This window comes from Bactrocera dorsalis, chromosome 1 (genome assembly GCF_023373825.1).
Source record: "Bactrocera dorsalis isolate Fly_Bdor chromosome 1, ASM2337382v1, whole genome shotgun sequence".
NCBI classification, from domain to species: Eukaryota; Metazoa; Arthropoda; class Insecta; order Diptera; family Tephritidae; genus Bactrocera; species Bactrocera dorsalis.
This window is the reverse complement of record NC_064303.1, coordinates 4178729-4200118: the sequence shown is the minus strand read 5'-3', so window position 1 is coordinate 4200118 and position 21390 is coordinate 4178729. Positions and strand designations below refer to the sequence as shown.

At 34.1% G+C, this 21390-nt stretch overlaps 1 protein-coding gene across 1 annotated transcript in view; it reads left to right on the top strand.

Moving 5' to 3' along the window:
- Window positions 1–16068: 16068 nt before the first annotated feature.
- LOC105232401 (uncharacterized) overlaps window positions 16069–21390 on the top strand; it is a 148820-nt gene continuing 143498 nt past the window's right edge. The window contains exon 1 of the mRNA XM_029552889.2: window positions 16069–16094. The gene's annotated coding sequence lies outside the window, so the exon portion shown is untranslated. The remainder of the gene's footprint in view (window positions 16095–21390) is intronic.

The following is a 21390-nucleotide window of genomic DNA, read 5'->3' as shown; positions in this document are numbered from 1 at the left end:
AGTCATGTGTTTCTCATACATACACACATAGACACATATTGAAGGCCAATTAAGTCATTAAAAACTGCGAAGCGCGCATTTATTTTCATGCATACGCCGCTACTTAGCACACACACCCCTTGATGTTTGTGCATGCTTCACTTGTGAGTATTCAGCGGTAGCAGCTGAGACCAGACTAGACCAGTCAAAAGCGAACCGCATACGCACAGTGGGTTTGATTTCCGAAATTTGGGGCAATTTTTAATAATATGTATAAAACAGAAAAAAATTACTTTTTTTTGCTAATAAAAGTATAAAAGCTCGGTTTGTAAGCTCTCCAAAATAGAGAAGCTCTCAAAGCTAAAACTAAAATTTTGAAAATTTTGTAAAAATTTGTGCCAGGTATTACTCAGCTTTGTCTCAGCTGAAGTTTCTACAAAAATTCGCGATAAATGTACGATATTAAAATTAAAAAAGTATGAAAATTACTGCTCTACATAAAATTAGTATGAAAGCTCAACCTGAAAGCTGGACGAAAAATAGAAGCAAATATTTATCAAAAACGCAATAGATTACTGTTTTACGCAGAAAAGTGTAACAATTAGTGTTCTGCACAAAATAAGTATGAAAGCTCAATCTGAAAGCTCGACAAAACAGAAAAGCTCTGGAAGTTAAATCTGATTATTGTAAAAATGTACAAATACTTTAATGGTTTTCGAAAGTTTTCTAGACATATGTGCTTTAAAGCTCTCGGTTGAGTTTTGGCTATATTTGTATAATTTCTTCGAAAAATATCAGAAAAATATATGATATAAAGAAAAGAACAAACTTATTGTTTTTGTTTAAAAGTTATGAAAGCTTCCTGTAAAAGCGCGAAAAAAAAGAAATGTTTTCAAAACTTAAACGGACTATACTTTAAAAATGGAAGAATACATACTTTGTTGTTATTTGTAACATTTTGTAGAAATCTGTAACCAAAAGCTTCGAAATTCTGGTTGGGGCTTTCATCTACATTAAGATTTGTGTAAGCTGAAGTTTTTCCGCGCTTTAGCATATAAAGATGTATGTATGAATTGAAATAAAAATTTACCATTTTATACAAAAAATTATAAAAGCTCAGTCAGAAAGCGCGGAAAAATAAAAAAAAGGTTTTAAGCCAAAATAGAGTGTGATTTAGAAACGGAAAAATGCTTTGCCACTATTAGATTTTTTTCATGTTATCAAGCTTTCGGCTCGAGCTTTCACCGACACTTTTGATTTGCTCAAGCTTATATTTCTTCTAAACATTTGTAGAAATTTATAACGGCGTGAAAGCCACATTTTGCCAAGCCTTTAATTAGAGCTTTCGCTAACCCCATTCTTAAACTTAAGTTTATTTTAAGAAAATCTTTATTCAACTTTACTAGCATGATGGCTACATTTGATCAAGCTTTTGCTGGAATTTTTCAAGTATCCTTCAAATTTCTTAAAGCTTTTGGGTGCTTATGCTTTTTCAAAGTTAAAAATTTCTCATTACGATTCATGTATGTATAGTTTTGAGATTTTTTTTTTTTATAAAGCAACATCGATTTCAAATTACTTTAATGCACTCCTAAACTTTTTTGAAACCCATGAGCGTCGATAATTCTCTGTACTACAAACATCATTTTCGGTGTTGCAGTCAACCCACGGTGCCGCGAAATTACCGTTTCGTCGGCAAGCCCACACCGGAAGTCACCACTATATGCATTTATCAGACGAGCTTTAACATTAAAACGAGAAGCGCTCGCGGCGAAACCAACAACATTTATGCCGTATGCTTATAAAGCTACACAAGCACACACATATACGAGACCGACTAACTAGACTCGGCGAGAGCAGGGCAGTACCGAGCCGAGACGTTCTTTGCTGTGCGAAGTAATTGTTGTTATTATGTTATTATTAGCCAATTGCCTATTCAAGTGGCTTTTAAAAAGTGGCAATTTAGCTTTAACGCTTTTTAACTACCGGTTGCATCCTAACTTTTACAACAACATTAACGCACAGACATACAAGCTTGTCAAATAAAATACAAAGTCATGTATGCGGGTACTTATGAGTGAGCATTTCACTTTAAATGACTCACAAGCGCTTGTGTTTAGGCATGACTGCATCGCCAGGATGCAGTTGGCAGTTTCCGCTCGTTTGTTGTGAACAACTTTTTCACTGTCCTTAAATTGCGGTCTACGTCTTTTAATGGCTTCGTTTTGGAAAGAAGTGAGTTCACTCACTTGGGCAACAGGATTTGTTTTTTTTTGGAATTTTTTTTTTGTTGAGAGAGTCTGAAGTGCTCGTTTTCGGTATACGGAAATCACCTTCCTTTGACGGAGTGATGTGCTTCTAAGAGCCATATTTGGCAGTACAACAAACTTGGACATGTTGTGAAGCGGTGGGCATAGAAAATTATGGTAAGTTTTGTTTTTGGATAATAATTGAAAAAAAAAACCTGTGTACTGAGTACTAAAATTTATGTAAAATAGTCATTTAACCTTTTTTCTGCGATCATGTTGAAAAAGTTGTTACATTACATCGACCAGATGACATCACGTCAGGTCATAACTTCATTCATCGCACCACTTAACATTTATCTGTTCTTTTACATCATGTGTATTAAACGATTTCATTATATCACATGATCATAATTAAATTTGTAATGTTTTGTGATATTACATCCTATAGGTTAAAAAAAATCAACATAACATTAATTAACGTGACATCACATTTTAGCAAATCAAATCACTTCCCGCCACGTTACATCATAGCTAGCTTGAATAGCATCATGTCATCAAAATATAATAATTCCACAGCCTACTTTAACACAATTACATTATATTATTAGAAACTCAGTTGATATCACATCAAATACGGTCACATAACATGATCATAATTAATTTGCTAAATTGTAGCATATTAAGCCCACAGTTAAATTTAAAATAAATAAACAGCCAAAGCGCCTCACACCCCTCCACATTACGCCTAATTGCTTAGGCTAGCATCATTCCCGATGCCAAATTGATATATCAGAGTAATACTATTTTATCATCACATCGCATCACATCATAACTCAAACTGTTAAATCATAAATCTTTCACACAGTCTCATAATGATTATTTGCATCACAACTTGCAATATTATACCGACCAAATCACGCCACATCACTTGATTCAATTGATTGTAGTAAATAGTCAGTTAAACAGGCATTGGTTATCATAAATCATATCATATCACATCATCAAAACATATTATATTATACCATATCGTTTCACAACAACTCATATATACACATCACACATCTTACCATAGCAGATGTTTTCAAATTCTTAGTATTTTTTATTTTTCATAAAAGCATCATGTCGACCATATATCAAAATCACTCTCAATCAATACAAATCCCTCTCTATTTATGCAAAACAAATCAAAGTAATTTCATATTATAGCAAGTCAACTCGCATTACATTAACGAATATCACGCCGGTCATATCACAGCATATCAAATCAGTGAAAATCTTGGCATAAGTCAATAAATATTTTGCTTGCGCACAAATTGAGTAGTTCAATTTGCAGTGGCTTACACCCGCACGCCGAAACTGTTTTGCACAAATCGATTTTCTCATTGACTTCAAGTTCATATTGGCCGACACTCATGCACCGCAAGACACCGTTCAGGCTCACGCTCACGCTCGTGTGGGCATACACTAATGGAACTTTAATCAAATGCCAATTTTGTGCGGTGCCATATTTGCAAAAAATAAAATGCCCGTAAATTGCTTTTCGACGATTAACTCATACTTCTGGCAAATTTACAAAGTCATGCAATGAAAGTGAAAATGGCAAGAAGCGGTAAAAAATAAGCGCAAAATGTAATTATAAGAAAAAAAACTGTAAATGGAAATTGCCAAATAAAGGCGATTTTACGGCATATCAATTATGATGCGGCAAAACCGTGTCTCCGCTTTATTTTTTTTATTTTTTAATAAATGCGCTTTGACTTCCCTGAGCGCGCAATGTAATAGCATTACGGCATTTAGGTAATGCAGCAGTGAGTGAGAAAATATTATTTGTAAGTACACAAAATAAAGACTATAGAAATTACGTAAATCCATGTGCTCTTTACTCACATTCTTATTTATATCCGTTAATTCTCCATTTTCTTTAAATTTTCACATTTCTTCCCTGCAGCCATCAATATACTTCCATTTGACCTTTCTTGCATAATTAATTGTAAGTGGATGCGACATGCTTGTCTCTAGAAAAAAAGAACAAGTATTTAGAGCTCGCAGTAAATGAGAAAAATCCATTTTAGTTAAGTTCTGAGACACATTTCGTATTTGGTAAAGTGAGTAAGAAATTTTTTCGCAGTAATTATTGTGCCTTTCATTTATTATTTATCTTTCATTAATTTTTTTCGTTTTTTTCTCTTTTCCCCCTTAAGTAGGGACAAATTTATGCAAAGCTTTATGCTTTTTCTTGCCTGAAGCCTTTATGATTCTTTTCATTTTCCGATCCTATTTCATCATTTCCCTGCTTGACTTTGTGTTGAGTTCTTCTGTAGGTATAGGGTGTTGGAAATTAATGTGCCTGCAGTCACTCGCAAGTATTTTTATGTTAGAGACATTTTTTTTTAACCAAATTAGTACATCAATTTAAAGACTTGGCTTTTGCAATGTTTTCTTTCTATTAAATCAAATCATTTCTCTGATGTTTATCGTATATACTATATATACCATTTATGTATTTCAGAATATTAGTATAAGAATTATAAATAAAATTGACTAACTAATTTTTTTATGAAATTAAATAAAAACATTTGACAGAGTTGTCATATTTGACATTTCTATGATGTAATTATTAAAATTCAATTTTAGTTTATTAAATAAAATTTAAAAAAACTTTGGTAGAGTTGCCATCTATGCTAAAAAAATTAATAAAATTAAAAGTTTTATAAATACATTTTTCATAAAATTAAGTTTAAAGGACTGACAGGGTCGCCACTTATGATGAATTAAATTTAATAAAAATAATAATTTAATTTTTTTTTTAATTTCATAAAAATTTTTTGAATATTTTTGTAAATTTAAATTTTTTAAATTTAATTGATCATAGCTGGCCACTCTGTCTACTTTTTATTTAAGTTTATGAAAATTTAACGAGCTTTTATAAACATTTCTATAAATAAATTAAGAAATTAAATTTTTTTATAGAACTTAATTTGTCATAGGTGGCAACTCTGTTCATGTTTTCTTTTCAAATTCAAACTCTGTCATCTAATTTTTTATTGTGAATTAAAAAAATGTTAATTTTTGCTTTTTAATCTATGAAAGCTTTAACTGAAATTAGTTGGCAACACTTCAACACATTTTTCAAATATATTTTTTTTACATTATCTCTTTTTCTAATTTTTCTTTAGCTTTAGCAAAATATACATTAATATTTTTTATAATTAAAATATAATCTAGTAGTATTTACTACAGTAATTTCTAAATACATTTTATTTAGTTTTGTTGGCAATTCTAATTTACTTGCTTTTATTTTAATTTTCAGTATATTCTAAAATTGAGAATTTAATAAAAATAATTAGGTGGCAAACCTATTTGAAAATAAATGGAATATTTTCATTAAGCTGTTTTCTAAACAAAAGGAGAATTAAACTTGGAAATAAATAAATATAAAATAAATGGCAACCCTATAAGAATTTTTTCAAGATTTCTTCTTCATAAATTTTTTTTTTTTTAAACAGTAAATATAACATGATTTTCATAAGTTTTTGCTGCTAACTATACAGAGATACGCTATTTACAAAAATTAAAAAAATATGGCAGTCAAGTTAGACATTTCTTATTATCTTAATATTTTTTCAAATTTGACTTTATGTTAGACTAGTTTTTCTGCTATGCATATGTAAGTACATACTTGCCTGCTGATTTCACCACACTTCATTCCAATTGGCAACACTGGTCAAATAAAAATCATAGAATCTGCTTTTCAAGTTTAAGATCCACATATTCCCCTCTTTACTTGAGGGAAGTCACTGCAAACACAAAAAAGCTCACTTACGGATAGGCATTCACTAAGCGAAAACAGTACATTCACGTAATCAAATATTATGCCTCCCCTGTGTAGGGCCAATCGATTGCTATGAGTTAAGTATTCCACAAATATGTATTTATTTAAAAAAACACACGAGTAATGCATTTTTATATCGGCTCAAATGCTATTATCGAAACGTGTGCGCCTACGGGCTGATAATTTGCGTTGTTCATTACAGCTAATAGCCGCCCTGTAGGAATTTTTTGACAAAATTTTAAAAATCCTAAAATACTTTTCAACTTTTACTGCTACACTTGAGGCAGAAATAATAAGCATTTATATATAAAATATTTTATTTTATTTTTTCACAACTTTGCCACCCTAGCAGGCATTTAAGATATATGCAAACTTGAGTATTCAGCCGCATGTGTCTTCAATATTTACATAAAACGTTGTAATTTTCCACTACTGTATTTGTAGTTGTATATAATGATATAATTTTTAGCGTAATTCCTGCTTGTTATTAATAATATGGCGATTAAGCACACATACGAATACATAAATGACCACATCTGTGCATACACAGTAGCATTTCGCTGTGTTTCTTTTATTTTATTTTAATTAAAATAGTGCCACATATCATTTTTACCCTTCATATTCGCATTATATACTATTTATGGCTTTATTTTTATTGTTCTGTGTTGTTTAATTCGCCCGTTTCTGTGGTTTTTTCAACTGCACACACTTGACATTGTTTGCCGCCGCAGTTTCAATTTTTTACACTCACCGCAAACTTACATATTTCCACCGCAATTTATTTACACGTTTTCAATTGCGATTTACACTCTCACACATATTTAAGTTTATTGGTTTTACGAATGCATTCATTGCACAAATGAAAGTACATAAGTGCATAATTTTGGTTTTGGGTATAGCGTGAGTACACGCGTCACATTTGAGTGCATTAAAAGAAATGAGTCATTGAGGTAGAGCTTTTTACATTGGTTTTAAAAATACGGCGAAAAGTGGCATGTTGCGTTAATAAAGTACATAGCTGGCGAGGTCATAGGTATTCGTTATTCAAAAGAAAAACATAATTTTTTTAATGAAAATTAATTCTTTCTATAGTATGTAGTATATTCATTGGACAGCTTTATATTAAGAAGAACTTTTGACTTAGGCCTGTGAGACTCTTTTTCTTTTCAGTTAATAACTCGAATAATATTTAATTATTTTCTTCAAAAGTTTTATGTACATAAAAATGACCTTAAAAAATAAAAAAAGGGACAGATGTGGTTTGTTTTTTTTTTTCAAATATTTCAAATATTGATTTTTGAATTGCGACAAATTTACGTGGTTTAAAAATGCAAAAAGCGATATTTGTCGAATCTGCCAAAGTATTCAAATGCCAGTCTTCTTAAAAAAGCATCTAAATTCTTAAAGCGAAGCTGAAATTATTATACGAAGAACATTTTCAAACGAAATCTGCTGAATTTCCTTAGATTATTTTCTTTTGTGACTTTGTTTTAAAATGGGTCTTATTGAAGATGCTTACTTAGAACAGAATTTCTTCTACTATAATTGTTTAATAGATATTTCCAACTAGGCACTACTGCCCAGACAACTTTATTTCACTTCCGGCGTCCGCATACCATACCACAATCCGCACCAAGCAGTCAATTTTTAGAGATGTAGTTCTCTTTCCTTAACTATACGAGGATTCGACTCACCGAAACAGCGACAATTTTGTTTGTTGACAAAGCCATTAAGTCAGAAATGAGCCTCAACTGAGAAAATGATTTTTCCGACAGATTTTCCGAAAAACGTGAATTTGCTTAATAGTCTTGGAAAAGTGATGAACTTGACACAAGTCTGTCAAAATCACAACATTGCTATTAGTAGACGTTGTATTTGAACTGCGTAGCATAGGTTGAACTAATTTTCCTAGCTTTAAAATGGTTAGAAGGCATCGTTTTTATTAAGGTTTAGTTGATTGAAGACTGAGGCGCAGAGTCCTGAAGCCGAACCAATTAAATTGTATCAATCAACTCTGTAGATTTGATAACTGATTATACATCTCCCCAGCTGCCCGATGTCTTTTAAGTAGGAGCATTGGGAGCTGTGAAAGATATCTGGCTTCAACTTACTAAAGGTTAGTCATTCGCAAAAGTAATGTTCTAGCGGCACCTGCACGCTCCGTTCATGTTCTGCATTCCGCTGATTCCATTTTACGTGTTTAATAATGGCGGGATCTTAGAGGAAGGAGCCCATTGGTAACACTAGAATTAGTTAGCTAAAAGATATGTTTTGAGGATGAAAAATAAGTTTCCTTTGTCTTCTAATATCTTGTGAGACTATTAATTTTAAAACAAAATATACTATTTCGAATTATCTTATACATATTAAGGTATTTTCGATTAATTGCCAGAATCGAATTAAGGTGTTAAAATTCTGGATTATAATGCAGTTATGATGAGGTTTGACCACTGGAGTGACTTGTAACCACTCCCATGAGCTGTACACGATTAAAAAAAGTTTCCCGAATAGTGGCCGATACGTTAGATTAGATTAGGTTAAAAGGTCGATACTGTTACAATCGCGAACCTTACGCGAATTACTAAAAGGTTTCCCGAATAGTGTCCCATAGGTTAGGTTAGATTAGATTAAAAGATCGATCCTACTACAATCGTTAACATGGATCTCTCTTGAACAATTTAGAACGGTGGTCCAATGTGATACCTAAAACTACCCCATAATGAGCATAATGAGCCTCATAAGTCGAAAAAGTGCTTTGAGCCTACCATAAATATCTTCAGACGGGTGATATAAATTTTCTACGTTTCCTGGTTGAACGAACGTGTGTCTTTCGAAATGTTTCAGCTAAAATCTTGCAAAAACTGCACAATTGGCAAGAAAGTTTTTGGATGCTTCCACCGCACCCACTTCCAAACAACTTTGACAAGAATGATCAATACAATGAAGACAACATTAAATATCGTGACGCAAATAAATTTGTTGGAATCATGCGCAATATAGTTATTTTAGTTTTTAGAGATATCCTTGTTATAGTTTGAAGAGTAAAGGCTCCTGCTGCTGAGCTGCTGAAGAATAATCTACTATTTCTGTAATGGTCTTTTAGTGGCCGTTTTTGTCAACACTGCTGACAAAGCCACAAAGAATATGGTTTTCGAAATGTTAGTGAAATGTTACTTTTAAATAAACTAGAACCATGCATATATATTCAAAGCATTTTAGAAGAGGCAACGAAATAAATTATCAAATGCCTTGTAAATTGTAAACAAAAACGTAACACTGCTATAGCCAAAGACGTCCCTGATTCCGCTTTGTTTTTACAAATCTTGGTCACATATGTCACAGCCGAAACCGATCGGTAACGGTAGACAATTATCGTGATCTTTATATTGGTTGCTCTTAAATAAAAACCTCATTTGTTCAACTCATATATAAAAATAATTTTTCACTAACCGGTAGAGAATTATAAATTGCAACATTCAACCTACGAAATTCTGTTTTTTCCCAATTACTAATTTTCTAAACTCAGCACATCAGCTTGCAACATGCGTGATCACATGTCAATTTTCGCTCATTACAAAAATTATCGATTATTTTTAAAGAGCACAAGTGCGCTTTCACGTTATGTAATGATTTAAATTTTAAAACACATATGTGAAACTTTAAGTAGGCACACACAGAGAGCAACGCCGGCGTATGGGTCCATATGGGAGATGAGTAAGGGCAGAGCGTGTATACGCGCGACACAGCGCCATAAATTATACGCACCCGAACAAATGCCCCTCGAGGCTTTTATAAATATAAATAAGTGTTGGGAAACATTTCGCTTTTTTTAACTAGGCCTTCTTCTTCCATAGTCGCGCATTAATTTATGAGGCAATATAAAATATTGCGGTTTTATTTATACTTACACGCACACATACACACATGCGTAGCGTATGTTTTAAATAAATTATCAGCACGCAACAACAGTGTTATCGATAGCGTTGCATTTGCATGCGTGGCGCGATTATAAATACTCAAAACTGCTGCGAAGTGAACTTTGACCTCTTAAATTGTAGTGAAAAAAGCAGTGGATTTCATCTCGTTTGCTGCTTTAAGCGCGCTTGCAAGTGCATTTCTAGCGAAATTTCCAGCTGATTTATTCTATTGCACTTTTAGTGGCACACCAACATGCACAAATTTACACACACAGGCACACATTAGTGCATAAATGCATATATAATCTCACACCCACGGCTTTTAAGCGATTTTATGTCCACTAGCTTTGACCCACGTGGGTTTATTGCTCACATTTAGTGGGGTCTAATTGCAACTACTTTGTGATTTGCTTGCATTTCTTTTATTTGATTATTTTTATACCCTAAATAAGGTATATTAAATTTGCAATGAAGTTTGTGACAGCCTGAAACGACCACTATATAATACGTACAACTGAGCGATGAAAATCAAGTTCTTGTATGAAAAAGTTTTTTAATTGAGGAGATATCTTCAAGAAATTCAGCACAGATTATTATCTAAAGCATTGCTACAATCTCCGAATAAATTGTGCAGATCGGAATACTATAGCATATAGCTGCCATACAAAGTGAACGTTGAAAATCAATATACAAATCTTTTTGTAAGCTTCCATGCTATAAAAAAGCACTTAAGCAGGGTATAAAAGTGGAAGTTACCATTTTTTCCTTGTTTCATATTTATTTCATAAAAAACAGACACACAAAGTAACGATTGCAATGCCAATCACAGCTATCAATTACGCTTTAATTGTGGTCATTTCTAACACAACATGATAAATAAATAAATAACATGTTAGTAAAACACTAATGACTGGTATTGATATGTAAATTGAGTGCTCGATTTTTTCAATTTTTTCTTTAATGGAGTACAGCAACAACTCCACGCACACACAGCCGCGGCGGCACAAGCGCAGCGCAGTCAGTCGCTACGGCAACCGCTTAACCACTGAAGCGTGCGGCGGTTTGCATTTACACATACATACACATTCACTCAATTGGTTGAAGAAAAACCACAATCTGTTAGTCATTAGTAAAACTGATTGCTTTAAAACTGCATTTGACGGCGTCGATTTTTTTACTGCAGTTTTATTTGACGGTGAAACGCTAATTTACGGTTACTCAACATAATTTGAGAGGCGTGTACCACAAAAAATATTATAATAATAAAGTCTGGCCATTCTTTGAGTTTTCAGGGTCGCATATGTTTAAGAAAATAATTAAGACCGATTTGAAAGAAAACGAGCACCATTAAGTTCAGTCGTAGCAGACGCCTCTCGGAAGTGGGCTGCAAGTACTTAATATCTGTTATGGGGAGTGTCCGAAAAAAGATTGCTCTATAAGCTAGCAGCTGTTAATTTGTTGAAAGCGGTTCCGCTGTGGTAATATTTTTTAAGTGGATATGAAAATTGTATCAAAATAGGATTTCAATGAAAGTCTGTGGAAAAATATCTTTGAAAAAGTTGTTGAGTTGATTCTATGCCACTAATAAAAGGCCTTAACAGTCAATAAGTCAACGGTCGTAAGAACTGTACTGAAATTTGAATGAAGTATTGACATTATTGTGTTGCCTACTTTGAAAGCAAAAAGAAATTTTTTGGTTAACATCTGATTAGATGGTAACCGTACTCTATTATACTCTAATTGGTACTCTCTTTTTTTTGAGTAGGAGAGTAAAGCGCTGTCTCTTTACGATTAGATTCCTTCGTTATATTGATACTGTGCTGAGTGTCGTAAGTTTCAATATCTCTTGCCACTAACCTTAACGTAATCCAGATAAGTATGAAATGACTTTCCTTCCTCTCCAAGAGACAAAATGTAAACAAAATTTGCATGCTAAAACAGACTTTGCCTGATCTTTGGAAATGGAACGTATAGGCACTTTCCAACTCCAAACTGTTATAGAATATTTCATAAACTTTCCTGTAAGAGTAATAACTATTTAATAATTTTTAATATGTATTCTCACTGTTTTGTTAACATCTTTACCGCAATTCTATAAACATACCAAAATCACTAGTTTGAGAAAAATGTATTATAAATTTTTAAAGCTTAAAACTTACCCTTAGCAACACAAGTTTATAATTTAGTACGCTTCCACTTTGGCCCCAAACGGTGGTTTTTATTGCTGTGCTTATGATTTATATCGCAATAATATCATTTGTAAATGAACAAAACAGAAGTGAGAACACACAATAACCACCAAATAAAGAAATACCCGACAAAACGAGCAAAAAACGATAAAAAATGCCAAAAGAGGGGCGAAGTAAATCAGCGAGCGTTTGGAGCGTGGCATGCCACTGTGTGGAACAACTTTTGGCCCTTTATCAAACTTATCGATTAGTGGGCAATTGTAACCGCAATATTTTCTTTTTGGCTAACTTTATGATAAATATTTGTGTGGCAATAGGGGAAGAGATGATTATTTTATGGTAAAAAACGTAAGTTTAAAGCTTTTGTATGGAAAATTAACAAAAATAGGAGATACGATGTTAATAGAAATGAAATTTATGTATTTCAAGCAAGAAATGTCCAAGTTCAATGAAGGTGTGGGAAATTATGATGGGTACTAGAGAACTTGAGAAACAGCTAAGATGTTTTCAATTAATTTTTTCCTCAAATTTCAACTCTGGAATATTTTCCTACTTAATTTTGTTAATCGAGTCAATTAAATGTTGGGAAGTCATTAGATGTAATAGGTAAGTGTAGTGGAGCTATACATTGCTAGTGTCAAGTCATATTATCAGAAAGAGTTCACGCCCAGAAGGAAACGCCGGAAAAGCCATAAACGGGAATTGGACGAGGTTTTAGTCCGATTTCGCCTATTTGCAACGGTACCATAGGATGAGATGAAAATCTTACAAAGAAATTGTGATTCAAACGGGTAGTGAGGATGAAAATGTATCCCAAAAGCGAGCGTTGCCACACCAATTATGTAATTTTTAAACCAAATGGTTAAACGAGTGTGGTAGACGCGATTGATATTCGAAAATCAATTCTCCTATTCATTATGAGCAGTCTGATATAAATATATATTCTAAAGGTACCTCGATTATTTTTGGGGGCAGCGGTACAAAAAATAAACCGCAAATACGAATTCCAACGCCCAAATGAGTTTTAAATGCGTTTGCCGTTATCTTTTTCGTACACACATTACACACATTTTAATGTTGTCTTTTCATATATTTATTATGAAGTCAATTCGAAAAATTCTACCTTGGCATCAAAGCGCAAATTAGACGCCTTCGCGAGGCGCTAAAATTGAAGTCTAGCAAAATAAAAAGCTTTTAACGAATTTTCGAAGAAAAAAATTGAGAATAAATTTGTAATTTTCGACGCGAAATTTGGCTCATGGGCACTGTGGTACCGCCTTGAGCGGGTTAAATCAATTTGAGTACTTTTTTCCACATAAAATCATAGGAAAACAAATACAAATTGCACACAAAGTAGCAGCGGCAACAATGGCTGGTGTTGCAACAGCAGCGCCGGCGCTGCCAACACGATTGTGTAGGAGACGCAGAGTCGCGCGAACGCGCTTTGAGGCGCGGAAACATTTTACAATGGAAACTTTTTGCATCACAACAACAAGAACGAGAACGGTAAAAATGTTAAGTCGTAAAACTATAAAAATTACAACATTTTTACTTTTAATTGCAAATGCTATTTCGACATTGCATATGCATTTATTGTCTTAGCGTTTACTGTAATGCGCGCTTAAGCTCAAATATAGTCGTGTCTGTGTATGTGTGTGTTTGTATGCGGCCGTTTAGTTTGGCTTCGCGGCGCCGCTTGAGCGAAACTCGATATTGTACTTGAGCCGCGTGCGTTGGCGGGCTCAATGACTACCAAGCTTGAGCCGCCACACCAGCAACAACAACAATAGCTAAGCTGAGCGCAACAACAGCAAAAACAACTAATGTCTAATGCAAATAACCACAGTCGGCCGCCTAACAAATTGACAAGAAATTTAACTTCATTTACTAATCATCGGTTGTTGGGCATTGTTGTTGTTGCATTTATTATTGTCCCATAACGTCGTACCCTTGCTAATTTATTCGCTTCAAAAGCGCGTTTATTTATTATTTCATTTAAAATATTTAGCATGTTTTGTTTCTATTGTATTTTTATTTTCGCTATTGATCGGTTGGCAGTAAAATGATTATGCGCAAGGCGTGGGAAGCGGCTGCCGCGCTGTGACCGCCAACGCCTAACCGCATGCAAATTTGTATAAATGTGGTTGGGCACATGCGCGCGCGACAAATTTGCATATGCTTTGCATACATATGTGATGTCGTGGATTCGATTAAAAAAATAAAATAAAAATAGAAACAAATATAAATTATAATTAAATTAATTTATAAAATAATAGAAGTTATAAAAGATAATAGAAAAAATTAAAAAAATTAAATAAATAATTTGGCTAAGAAGTCCGTGTCGCCATTTCTTCAGTTTGAAGACTAGCTTTTTACTCTGTTAAATTATTTTCTGGCGTTTATTTTAGCAAAGTTTCCAGAAATAACACTGATCTACAGCGAGGCACTTTCTTATACGAACCGCTGTCTATTATTTTGTAACTAGCTGTAACTAGGCGACAACAAGTTCCAAGTAGGTCAAAAAAAGACTGCAAATAATCTATAACTAGGCCACAAATAGTTTGTAATTAGTCTGTAATGTAACAAGTCGCCAACTCGTCCCTAACCACTCTGTACCTATAACTAGTTTGTAATTAGCTCTTGACTTCTTAAAATTTTATTCGAAACTATAATTCATGACAGTCCTTAAACAGTTCTTAAGTACTTCACAACTAGTCCCAAATTAATTCGTATATTAATTTTTAGCTAGTTTGTAACTCCCGACAACTAGTTTGTAGCTAGCCGGCAACTATCAATCAATCTTATCTATAACTAGGTTTCAGGAAGTATTTAAGGTAACAAGTCTCCATCTAATCCATAACCTATCTGCAACTATGCCCTAACCAGTTCATAATTTGGGCGTAAGAAGTCCCTAAAAAGTCGTTTGTAACTGGTATATAACTAGTCCGTAACTTATTGGCAACTACTCTTACTCTAAAATTGGGCCTCAGTCAGTTTATAACTAGTATGTAATGTAGCAAGCTTCCAACTAGCCAGTTATAACTTGGTCGTAACTTGTCCCCGACTAACTAGACCCAAACTAGTAACCAACTTATTTGTAAAATTATATATAACTAATCTGGAATCCGTCTCAAAACATTATGCAACTAGTCCCAAAGTAATTTGTAACTACTACGACTCGTAACAATGCCAATATAGGCGGAAATTAAACTTAAATAAAGTTTAGACCCAAATTAGTATCCTTACTTAAAACTAATCCGAAACTAGTCCCAAAACTACATATTACTAGGTCGGAACTAATCTGAAAATAATATGCAACTAGTTTCAAACTAATCTCAAAATAATATGCGCTTAGTTGCAAAGAAGTCCTGAAGTAACTAGTTAACAACTAGTTCGTAACAAGGCCAATACAGGAGGAAACTCGTCTTCAACATGTATCCAAGTAATTTAAATTTTTTCAAACACTATTTCACAGTTACTACTGAACTGGTAGTTACACATGAATTATCCAACTAGTTTGTAACCAGTTACTTAAAAAGTATTATTTTTATGTAACCTTTGAAAGAGGTAATCTTCAAAAAATAAATTCCAAAGAATGTTTTTTCGAATGACAACAAACTTTCCCCATTAGATTTGAAGTTTCTGTGTTTTTTCTTTAAAAATGTAGAGGACTTCGAAATGAATCACCCTTTAATAAAATAAGTAATATAAATATCGTGATGTGTTTCCATTTTGAAATATACTCTGTCTTACAGGTATTATATTAATAAATTACTGCTGAATACAAACCATATTAAGTAACTAAAACGGAAACGGTTTTATGAAACTAACGGTTATAGTTTATAACATGCAATTTTTCATATATTTTCAACAAATTTTAATGGTGATCTCTTCTTTTGCAGATAAAAGCAACGATGAATAAAATGTGGTGAGTGTCTAAAAAATAATTAATGTCTAAATATATATATAAATAAATAACAAATTCCTACTAAAACGCAACTCTGTATCCATTTCCATTGATACACCACATACGCTTGAGAGCTCATACTTGCATTAAATTGAAGAATATCAACGATATTCCACTGAAATTTATACCAGCTTACGTTGCTTTTATAGCAAACACTTCTCCTAAACACAAAGGTGAATTTCTAAGGCTCATCAGCAGGTGACAAGAGTAACTACTCAGTGCGATAAGTAAGTGCGAGCAAATATTATTCCTTAGAGTAGGACACACTTGAGTACATGTGCCATAATTGAAGCGCAACACTGTGGTAAAATTATCTATTTAAGAACTGAGGTAAATTTAAGTTACTTAGCGGGAGTGCTGGTTGCTACATATGTTAGAAACGATAGATTATGACTGTGACTTCTTTAATGTTTCAACCCGTTTAGATTTGCGATGAAGTTAACTGCCCTAACTGTGCTGCGATTTCAACTTCTTTTCATATTATTTTCCAATTAAACACTCAAAAATTAACAAATTTTCCTAGTGATCGCTCATTGTCATACAACTGCTCTATTTCTGACTCATTTCGGACCACTTTGCTTGTTTAATTGTCAACGTCACGTAACTAACTTTACCTTTGCATTTTGCAAATAAAAGTTTTATGCATTGATAGAAGTACCAGTATCTCGCCTAGCATGCCATTTCCTATTTACACACTATATACATATAAATATTACATACATACATATGTATGGTATATGAGTTTATGTATTTGCGAATGCTCTTAGGCATGCGGCCGCTGGACATTGAATGGCACTTACGCTAAGAGCGGCAACATCAACATTAACACTGTCAAACCATAAAAGCGTTCACACAGGCATACAAACGCAAATTACAAAAACACACATATACACATACATACAAATATATGAACATACGTGTACATTTGTACATTGGAATGTCTCTAAATGTATGTAGATGTTGCCTTGCTATTCACATTAGTGGCAACAATATTATTAATGTCTTCATTTTCACTTTTGCCTAAACCAATATGCCAGACACTCGATGCGCAGTGTGGGTGTAGTGGTATGTGCATCATCATGTGACACTCGCCAATAGCTCCAACGGATAGGCGAATGAGTTACATTACTAACCATATACCACATATACATACTTATGTATTTATACATAAAGGGATTGTAATTTACTTATATATAGTGTATAGTATATATGTATATTATCTATTAAGGTGAGCCAAATTTACACATTTGCTTTCATTTTCAAAGCTTTTGTATACAATTTTTGAGTTAAAGAAAAAGTTCTCTAAATATTATTTCTTTAAGGAAAATTTATGATCCCAAAGAATTAGCGATTTTTCTATATTATAATACCCCCTTAAATCCCGTTTTTCAGAGAAATTTTTACTCTATATAATGGTTTATTTTAACTATAATTTCGTTTGCTTACTTTCTTTGGTTCACCCTAATATATGTATATATATTTTATATTTGGAGGTATATATGTAAGGGTTCGGTACATATGGCATAAAGTTACACACTTCACACACTTCTATGCACATGTAATGTGTATGTGTGCGTCCATTCAGTTGCCATTAATTTGGTAATTTCCTCTGCTCCATTTGCCCCTTTGATTTCATGGTATTCCGACCGCAACTTGTGCGCTTAACCATCTGCTGGTCATTGCCATTTGCAAATTGGGATTTTGGTTGCACACAACCAATGTTGCCATATTTTTGTTGAAATATTTTTTTTTAAATAAACCAAAATTAGTTTAACAGCCCTAATCTGGCCTCACAACTGATTTGTGGTAAAAAAAAATAGTGAGATTTGTTTTCAAGTAGCAATTTTTATTGTTTATCAATATAAATTATTCTATAGAATTGGAAATTCATTCCATTTTCTATAATTTCATATTTTGTATAACTATAATACTCTGTTTGGTATTTGTTCGTAAAATTTAAATAGCTGAAAACCCCCTCTCCAATTAAATTTAATTTTCTAAGATACATATTTTAGATTAGGTTGAAAGATCGCCTCTGTCTTGGTACTTTGCTTCAATATCTGGTCAAATCCCAATTCCAAAAAAAAATCAAAAACTCCGCATACAAAATGTCCTACAAAATTCCGCCAATTAGATTGGGAGTCTGTGGCTAACAACTTCACTATAAATAGACCAGAACTGACAAAAAATTTAATGTATTTAAACGAAAAGCTCCTTTTAAGTCAAGACAACCATAGCAATTTTAATCCAACTTTTCATATACTTGTTATAAGCCTCAACTGACACGGTCTTCAGCGAGGTTTGGTTTCGGCTCCTTTTTGGAGTCGTAAGCAGAGATCCAGAGAGAAGTCACTCCGAGTCATAATATTAGTCATTACATTTTGGTAGAGAGAGAGCATTATTTCGTAGACGTCAACGTGACGCTGTTTTTCAAAAAATTAAGTTACTTTGAAACCTATTGTGCTTTCACATTTCCTATACCAATATGATCCTTCCAAAGGGTTTTCTCTGATACTTCCGATACTGCAACGATGTCAGTAAGTTCTCTGACTATTATTCGTCGATTCTTTCATTTAATTGACGTGCTAATGGAACTCTTATGTTCCATAGCATTTCATTCCAGTCCAACCTAATGGACCAGATTTCATCCCGCACATTTTCAGGCAATCACAGTTAAGCCTCGGAACTTTAACCACAAAACATTTAAAGTGATTAAATTAAGTCTTCAAGTTGGATGAATCCATGAAGCAACGGTATTGAAGTGTCAAATACTCTTACGCTCAAGTGTTTCTCAACTATGCATTGAGCTATGCAAATTCGTGCGAGCAAAGTTATTGACGAGTGTCAGTGGAGGGCGCGTTCGAACGATTAAATTAATTACAAAAACAACATTTTCACAGCCAATGCCTCGCTGAATAATTAAAAGAAAATAAAAGAGCCACACTTACACACACACACATACTCAAGCACAACACCGAAGTGTAATGAACAGCGAACGAAAGCAACAAAAAACGCTGGCTTTGAGTGGCGCTGATAGCCACTGAAGTTCACGAAAATTAGGGGTATGGTAAACGAATATCACAGAGACTGACTAAGAGAACTCGTTAATGGAGATAGCGCCAAAGAACAACAGCGGAGTGGGGAAATGGGTGAGGAGGCGGAAGTAGAATGCATGAGGGGTAACTGCAGAAACATGGCTATTCAAGAGCACGGTATATAATAGCCATTTGAACTTTTGTGCTTTTGCTGTTCCTGTCGAACACAAAAGTCCGATGAACAACGAATATGAATGCCACACGACAGATAGATATATAGAAAGGATAGAGGGATGGATGAAATGATGGGAAGATGGATGCATGATTGTGCTGGTGAGTCTAACAAATTGCTGATGAGCTCATACAAAGGTGAATTGTTGACTGACTCGAGACTCGTTAAAGTGAGCATTATGTGTGCACTCGCTCGATCGGGGGCGAGAGAAGCCCAAAAAGAACTAAGGACACGGACTTTGGACGTGTTCATAATTGAAAGTGTTGTTGTTGTGGTTGTAGCTATCACCATTGTGTGTTGTACACTAAAGTTGGTAGGTGTTGTTGCGCTTCACTGATTAAAGCGCGCAGCCATAGAAAGACGCCCCACACCACCTCGGTCATAACTTCTTCTTCGTGTAGCGTTCATGGAGCTTAATTGAAGCGAAGTCACTCCGCTTTGGTGGAGTTAAATACAAGCTGCGGAAATATGCTTACCCGTTATGTGGCTCTGTGTGTTTTTGATTTTTGTGCTTTTTTTGGCTCGTGGAGATGAGTGCTGGCTGCTTTGATTGAGTTTCTAATTAAAACGAAAATATTTGTTTAGCTAACTTTATTTATTTTTTCGAAGATGGCACCCTCAGGCTGTTTGTGTGAGAAAATTGTTGAAGTTGTTGCTGTTTGTAGTTGAGAAAGGATTGGATGAGGTGGTGTGTGTATGTGTGTTCAAGTTGTTGCAAGTTAAAACTTCAAGCAGTAATATTAGACTTCTGTTTTGAAAACTTAATTTTTATAATTTGGCACTTTTGCGCTTTCAAATACTTGGTGGATACAGTAATCGTAGAGCCTCGAACTATTTTGTGGTACCAGAAAAGAGTTAAAAATTTAATGAGAAGCTTTTTCATGTATATTTCGGACTTTCGCTACGAACAGGTTCAGGAGGCAAGTTGAATTCTGGGTGAAGGTTCTTCTATTCCTTTTCAGTAAAACACCGTCTTTCTTGTGAAGCTACCTAACCAAGGCCGACATCCCAACGCTTCTGCAGCCGCCCTGCAGGCCAAATGTGCCCCTTGGACCATTTTTTGTTTCCTTGCCTGAAAAGGCCAATGGAAGACAAGCATTTTGAGACGACAAAGGGGATCCAAGCAGAGAATGCCTTCCGCGACGCCTTCAATGCTTGCAAATAGCGCTGGCAGTGCTGCATCGACGCAGAAGGAGCATATTTTGAAAGTCCAAAGTGTTTAGACCAAATTTCGGAGTAAGTGCCCTAGGATGTCTTTAGAGTAGCATTTACTAGGCAACCACCAGGTAGTCCTAACACTAAAAGACAACAACACCAAAAATATAAACATTCTTGAACTAAATTTACAAATTTCTATTCAAACTCGTTGAAAGACAACTTCATTATCCTATTTTCCATTAAAACGCGTGGAGAAAACATTGCGCAATTCGTAGCGATATAAATTCTCATTTAAGTATGGCAATATTTCCAAAATTTAAACAACCTCTACTAACTATAAAATTTTTAATTCAAATACCAGCAATTAGCGAGGAATAACAATTTCCATTCGTTGCCCTATTTGGCGCTGAACATTGCCGTTGTTGTTGTGCTGTATACAACCCAATCAGTGTGGCGTTATTATGGAGCTCGCCACACTCCAGAGCCACTGCTGCACTCATAAACTCATTTCAAATAATGTTGTAGCCGCGCTCGAATTAACCGTATTTGGCAAAAACAACGCTGGGGCCAAACTGAAAATGGCGTGCATTTTCGGCCAACGGCAAATTAGTCACACTATTTAATTTGTCAATCGCGGACTTGCAATTAATGGGGGGGTTTTCGTGACACGTGACTGAATGTGCACGCGTTTGAGTGACGGTATGTCGTTGTGTTGGTGATGAAAATTAAAATTACAAAAATATTTGTGTGTTGTTAAAATCGATATGAGATTTTTAAAGTAGTGCGCACATGACTTACTATATTTGTATGTTGTTTGGTAGCGCGTGAGCTG